Source organism: Danio rerio, chromosome 16, assembly GCF_049306965.1.
Source record: "Danio rerio strain Tuebingen ecotype United States chromosome 16, GRCz12tu, whole genome shotgun sequence".
Lineage (NCBI taxonomy): Eukaryota > Metazoa > Chordata > Actinopteri > Cypriniformes > Danionidae > Danio > Danio rerio.
Window position 1 is genome coordinate 43,247,766 of NC_133191.1, and position 6,649 is coordinate 43,254,414.

Genomic DNA, 6,649 nt, shown 5'->3' on the forward strand with positions numbered 1-6,649 from the left:
GAGTAAACGAATGACGGGAGGAACGAAAAAAGAACAAATGAATGAAGGAAGGACTCAAGGAAGGATTGAACAAACTAAGGAAGAAGGAAAGGAACGGATGAATGAATGACTGAATGAATGAATGAACAAAGGAACTAATAAAGATAGAAACAAAATATGAATGAACGAATGAAGGGACAAATGAATGAAGGAAGGATTCAAGAAAGGACTGACCATACTAAGGAAGGATGGAAGTAACAAATGAACTAATGAATAATCGAACAAAGGACCTAATATGGGTAAGAGCAAAAATATAAATTAACGAATGAATGAGTGAACAAATGAAGGGAGGAATGAAGGAAGGAACAAATGAATGAAGGAAAGATTCAAGAAAGGACTGACCAAACTAAGGCAGGAAGGAACAAACGAATGAACAAACAAACTGACGAATGAATGAATAACCAAATGACATAATGAAGGAAGGAACCAAAATATGAACAAATAAATGAGTGATCGAATGAAGGGAAAAACGAAGGAAAGAAAAAAGAATGAAGGAAAGAATGAACAAACAATACAAGAAAGGAAGAAAGGAAGGAAGGAAGGTTGGAAGGAACGATGTGTATGATTTCATCGTGGACGGCAAAGTAAGAATTTCAATGTACAGGGAAATGTGTTTCCTTACTGTGCACATGACAATAAACAAAATTAAATTGAGTTGCTCAATTGGGTTTGGCTTAAGGCTCTGGCTGGACCTTTTGAACAGCCACAGAGTTGTTGTCGTTCATTATTTTAGATGTGTGCTTGGTGTCATTGTCTTGTTGGAAGTTATAGCAAAGAGGGAAAAATTTAAGGGGTCTGAATACTTTCCAGGGCAGCACAGTGGCACAGTAGGTAGCGCTCTTGCCTTGGAAGGTCTGGGTCAGTTGGCATTTCTGTGTGGAGTTTACATGTTCGCATGGGTTTCCTCTGGGTGCTCCGGTTTCCCCCACAAGGCCAAAAGACATGCGGTAGGTGAATTGGGAAAACCAAATTGTTCGTAGTCTACTGTATGTGTTTAAATGGAAGTGTATGGGTGTTTCCCAGTGATGGGTTGCAGCTAGAAGGGCATCCATTGCGTAAAACATTATGCTGGATAAGTTGGCGGTTCATTCTACTGTGACAACCCCAGATTAATTAAGGAAGTAAGCCGAAAAGAAAATAAATGAATGAATTAATACTTTCCTAACCCACTGTAAATTTCTGTTGGTAAATATTACACATTAGTCACACACCAAGGAGATAATTATTATTAATTAACCAATATTAATTAAAAATATTGCATACTTTGATTTTAATTGGTCCAAACTTGACTCCACAATTTAAATGACTTATGATTGGCTCATGTAACATTTTTACTCTTTTTAATAATCAATGGAAAAACCCTGGAGTGTTACTACAAGACTTTAGAAAATTTCTAGCTTAAAAAAATCAATATCAATGAAGTTACCATACATGTATGTTCTTTGGCGCAATCTCAATTAATGTTTTTTACTCCTATTCTCCTTCCCCTTTCCCTTAGCCTTTAAAACAATGTGTGAAATGGGACAATTCTTACTTCTTATGAGATCAGACAATGGCAACTGCTTGTAGTTATTCCAGTTGCATTTTTGTGGGATATTTTTAGGGATTAATGTTATATATAGCAAAATTCAGCATTTTTAATTTCTTAGTTTCAAGGGCTATCTAGGCCTTCCAACGTCTCCAAGCTAAAAAAAAAATGGGAAAGGGAAAGGACTACAGGGTAGAACTGGGTCTTATCATGTTCAAACAAGAGTTCAACTTAAATACTTTTGGTTTTGCAACATTTACTAAATAATATCTTACAATAATACATTTTAATAGCTTTTTTTTTAAATACACCACTGTATTTTTGTCATACTTTTGAAGTTTTTCCAAAAGAACAGAACTATTATACACGTCAAAATTGGCATCCGTGTTTTTTTATTATGCGCAAAATTGATGTACTTTTTTGTAATTTTTAAGATCCATTCACTTAAAATTTTTCTGAATATGTTGAATTTTAACATAAATAAATCTCAGACCTGTTTGACTTTCTGACTTGGGCAGAATACAAAGTAAATGATTTTATAGAATACTTTTTTATTTATTTTAGTCCAAACAATAATGGGTAAAAAAAATAAATTTTACAGAGAGAAAGAAAGCCACGTAAGTTTGAACCATTCATTCATTCTTCTTCGGTTTAGTCCTTTATATCAGGGGTCACCACAGCGGAATGAACCGCTATTCCAGGATATGTTTTAAGCAGCGGATGCCCTTCCAGCCGCAACCCAGTAATTTATTCAATTCATCTTTATTTCTTTATTTCGCTTTTACAATGTAGATGGTGTCAAAGCAGCTTCACATTGAAGATTATAGTAAATTATAGTAAATGTCAGTCCAGTTTCAGTTTAAGTTCAGTTTCAGTTTCAGGGAAACATCCATACACTCTCACATTTACACAAACATTTAGTTCATCCAATTCACCTATAGCTCATGTCTTTGAACTGTGGGGTAAACCGGAGGACCCAAAGGAAACCCACGCCAACATGGGGAGAACATGCAAACTCCACAAAGGAATGCCAACTGGCCAAGCCAGTGACCATATTGCTGTGAGGTGACAGTGCTAACTACCGAGCTATGTGCCAATTATTTTTGGACCAACAGTCCCTCTAAGACAAAATGTATTTTCTCTGTCATTTTGCCATTGCTTAACTTATCTCATTCTCATAAGAAATAGTAAACAGCTATAATTCATGGCACATTCTGACACTATGGGGCAGAGGTGGGACCAAGTCATTGTTTGGCAAGTCACAAGTAAGTCTCAATTCATTGCCCTCAAGTCCCGAGTCAAGTCCCGAGTCAAGACAGGCAAGTCCCGAGTCAAGTCCCAAGTCAAAGGCAACAAGTCTCAAGTCAAGTCCAAAGTCCTTAGTTTGATTTTCGAGTCTTTTCGAGTCTTTTTAACAGAAAAATAAAATTTAAACAGATTATGTATGGCTGTAAGATCTGTATTTATTAAACAAACCTTTTTTTAATGAAAGAACATTGCTTAGATATATAAAGATACAAATGTAATTTTCTGAAAAAGTGCTAAACAGTGCTGCGTCTCGTCTACACAGCCTATTGCACAAGAATGAGTTCCACCAAAAAAAAGAGTCCATTTTGCTTCACATCACACAGAAATTGCAGGTCTACTGCTGTCTAGTTCATTAAGTTTAGTTGTGCTATGTTATGTCTTCAGTGATCAACTTGTGATTAACTAAAACTACATAAACAACCTCAATGAGGCAGCAGTAGACCAACAACTCCTGTATGCTGCAAAGTAAAATTGAGTGAACTTGGTTTTTTGTTAATTGAATCTCGTGTGTGCTAAAGAGATGGAGATGCAAATCTGTCTAGCAGCAATGTAAAATGGTAGCACATATTCTAAATGAAGTAGGCTACTTCATACAAACAATAACGTTGTTTTCTTCACATAACGTTGAAGAGCTTTGCTCTCTACCTTGTGTGATGCTCGTGCACCGATTTCTTCTGTGGACAAAACTGCTTGTGAGCTCTCAAATATACGCTGCTCACGCGCAAATTTTCTCGCTCTCAAATATGCACTGCTAATGCACACATTTTCCTCCGCGCTCTCAGAAAATATATATAGAATTTGTGTCTTGTGTTTCCTCTTCCTTTTGTGCTTTTTGATATGATTTATATTGAGGCACTATTTATTAACAATAACCAAAATACTAAAATAGACTTACATATTCAATTTTTTATCTAATAAACCATAACATTTTGGCTGTATGTTATATGATGAGATATTTCCAGTTTCAAACACTTAAAGACACAGAGAATGTAGTAAAACTACACTCTGTATTTTATTTTATCAGTTCACTATTCTTAATACTACAGTATGCTGAAGCATTCGTTAACAACTTGTAAATAATACTAGGCTTAAACATAGGCAGTATACCTAACTCTCAAAAACACTAGTATTTATTATAGAATTTACCTTAACCTCATAGTTTTTCATGTATTGTTGCTAAATAGTGTAGCAATATATAAACCATATCAACATTCTGGAATAATCAATTTACCAGGAGGATCTCTGGAGAGCAAAAGCAGGAAAATTATGAAGCGCCAGTGTGGACAAAACTCGAGCAAACGCAGAGAGACTGAATACGCGCGTGAGAGACCAGCAAATCAGATTGAAGTACCTGCCGACTAGTGAAAGTAATGTCAGAGCCAATCAGATTTTTCTTTCTTTTCATAAAGAACGGGGTTCGAATCCCACTTAGGCACTTGTAAACAATCATTTTAGAACATTTTGTCAAAAATCCCTACTGAAAAAAACAGCTTAAACCAGCCTAGGCTGGTTGGCTGGTTTTAGAGGGGTTTTGGCCATTTCCAGGCTGGTTTCCAGCCATTTCCAGCCTGATCTTAGCTGGTCAGGCTGGGAGATGCCCAGCTAAAACCAGCTATGTCCAGCTTAAACCAGGCTGGTCAAGCTGGTTTTAGCTGGATTTTGCTGGTCAGTTTCCAGCCTGACCAGCTAAGACCAGGCTGGAAATGGCTGGAAACCAGCCTGGAAATGACCAAAACCCCTCTAAAACCAGCCTGGTCGACCAGCTAAAACCAGCTTACCAGCCTAGGCTGGTTTAAGCTGGATTTTTCTGCAGGGATATTGTTATGTTTAACCATTTATTAGAGCCACAAAGTATCTAAAACTTGTTTTCATGTTTGAATAGCCAATAAATGTGCTAAATAATTTAAAATAGAAATACCCACAGTGAAACAGTTATATAAATTTAAATATTAGTTTAAATACATTCATAGTGGTTTTAAATATATTTTAATATGTAAAGTAGAGAAGTTCACATTCAACAAACTGAATAAAACAAGTCTTTGTTTTTAGTTTATTTAAAAACAATTAAAAATGGAGTAATTCAACTCACAATTAAATGATCTCATTTAGTGATGGAATAACAAAGGTAAAACTTTAATTGAATTATCAGTCAAGTGTTTCCAAATGAAATCTGTTAAAATAAGAGTCCTACAAAACAGGAACAAAGACACCCATGAAACAAAATGTGATTGTTAATTGTATTTTTTATTAGATGGTTGGTTTTAAGTACTTTAAAAATAGTAGATAAGCCTTAAATATAGAGGGGGAAATACAGAAAAACAAACAAACAGAAATTCAACAATATATATGCATTACATTACAATCTCACAATAAAAATTTAATTAAAAACCATATAGAGGAATAAAATATTGCTAAGAGGCATAACATCAACAATAATACAAATACATTTAAGGTTTTAAATACTAAATAAAATTAATAGTATTAATCCAAAATATGAAAAATGTAACACTTTACAATAAGGTTGTATTAATTAATTAAGTTTATGCATGTACTAATGTGAACAAACAATGCAGTGCAGTTCATTACAGTATTCATTATTGTATGCTTTAATTAATGGAAATAAAATTATTAGTTAATTCTTGTTAACTCACAGTGCATTAACATTAATGTTAACAAGCATAACTTTAAATTGTAATAATGCAATAGTAAATGTTAAACTATAATTAATAAAGGTTTAGAAGTATAGTTCATTATTAGTTCATGTTAGTACATAGATTAACTAAAGAAACCTTATTGCAAAATGTCACCAGAAAATAACAAAAAACTTTTTCTTTTTTTTTTTACAGTTTTAATAGCTTTAAAAATAAATTATATATCTAGTTATTATGGGCAAAACACAAAGATAAAACATAATATGCGCATTGACACAAACGACCAAGTGCAAAAACATAAATTACAGCCATGTTCATTCATAATTATATGATATAAATGACGAGAGGGTAAATTTGGTTTAAAAAAAAAGTTCATTGACTTATACACAACAGTAAAACAATGCTTTTGCACAACAGTAACACATTGCGAGTAGTAAAGTCTCTTACCTTTGACAGATGTTGTAAATCCGCTGAATAAAACAAAAGGAGCAGATCGCGGATGTGTTTATTTCACTCTCCGAGTCAGAATGAAAATGGCATCTTCAAATTTCCCGCTGGTGCAAAAACACGGAAGTGCGCCACAAAGCGCTAGTGGTCGAAAGTATGCGTGCATGCTCTCTGTCACACACGCACACACACGCAGAGATAGAGCGTTCTGTGTCAACATACTTTTTATCTTTGGGCTTTTTATAGAAAATAGCAAGTCTTTACAAGTCAATAGGCGCAAGTCCAAGTGAAAGTCCGAGTCATTTATGTTCAAGTCCAAGTCGAGTTGCAAGTCTTTTCATATTTTGTCAAGTCAAGTCTGAAGTCATCAAATTCATGACTCGAGTCTGACTCGAGTCCAAGTCACATGACTCGAGTCCACACCTCTGCTATGGGGTCATTAATGCTTTATGTATCAATATTTCTTAAACATCCACACAGACAATATTTTTAAAGGAAATTCTGAGAATATTTTAAGAACACAGTTTATAGCGATGAAGTCACAGGGATGTTATGCTTATGCAAAAGATAACCCTAAATGGCGCCGCAATCTCTGCACTGCTATCACAAGGGCAACAAAGCTAGTCAAGAACATATAATAATTGGCTGCTAAGTTTGCCTCTTATTGGCTTTTGCT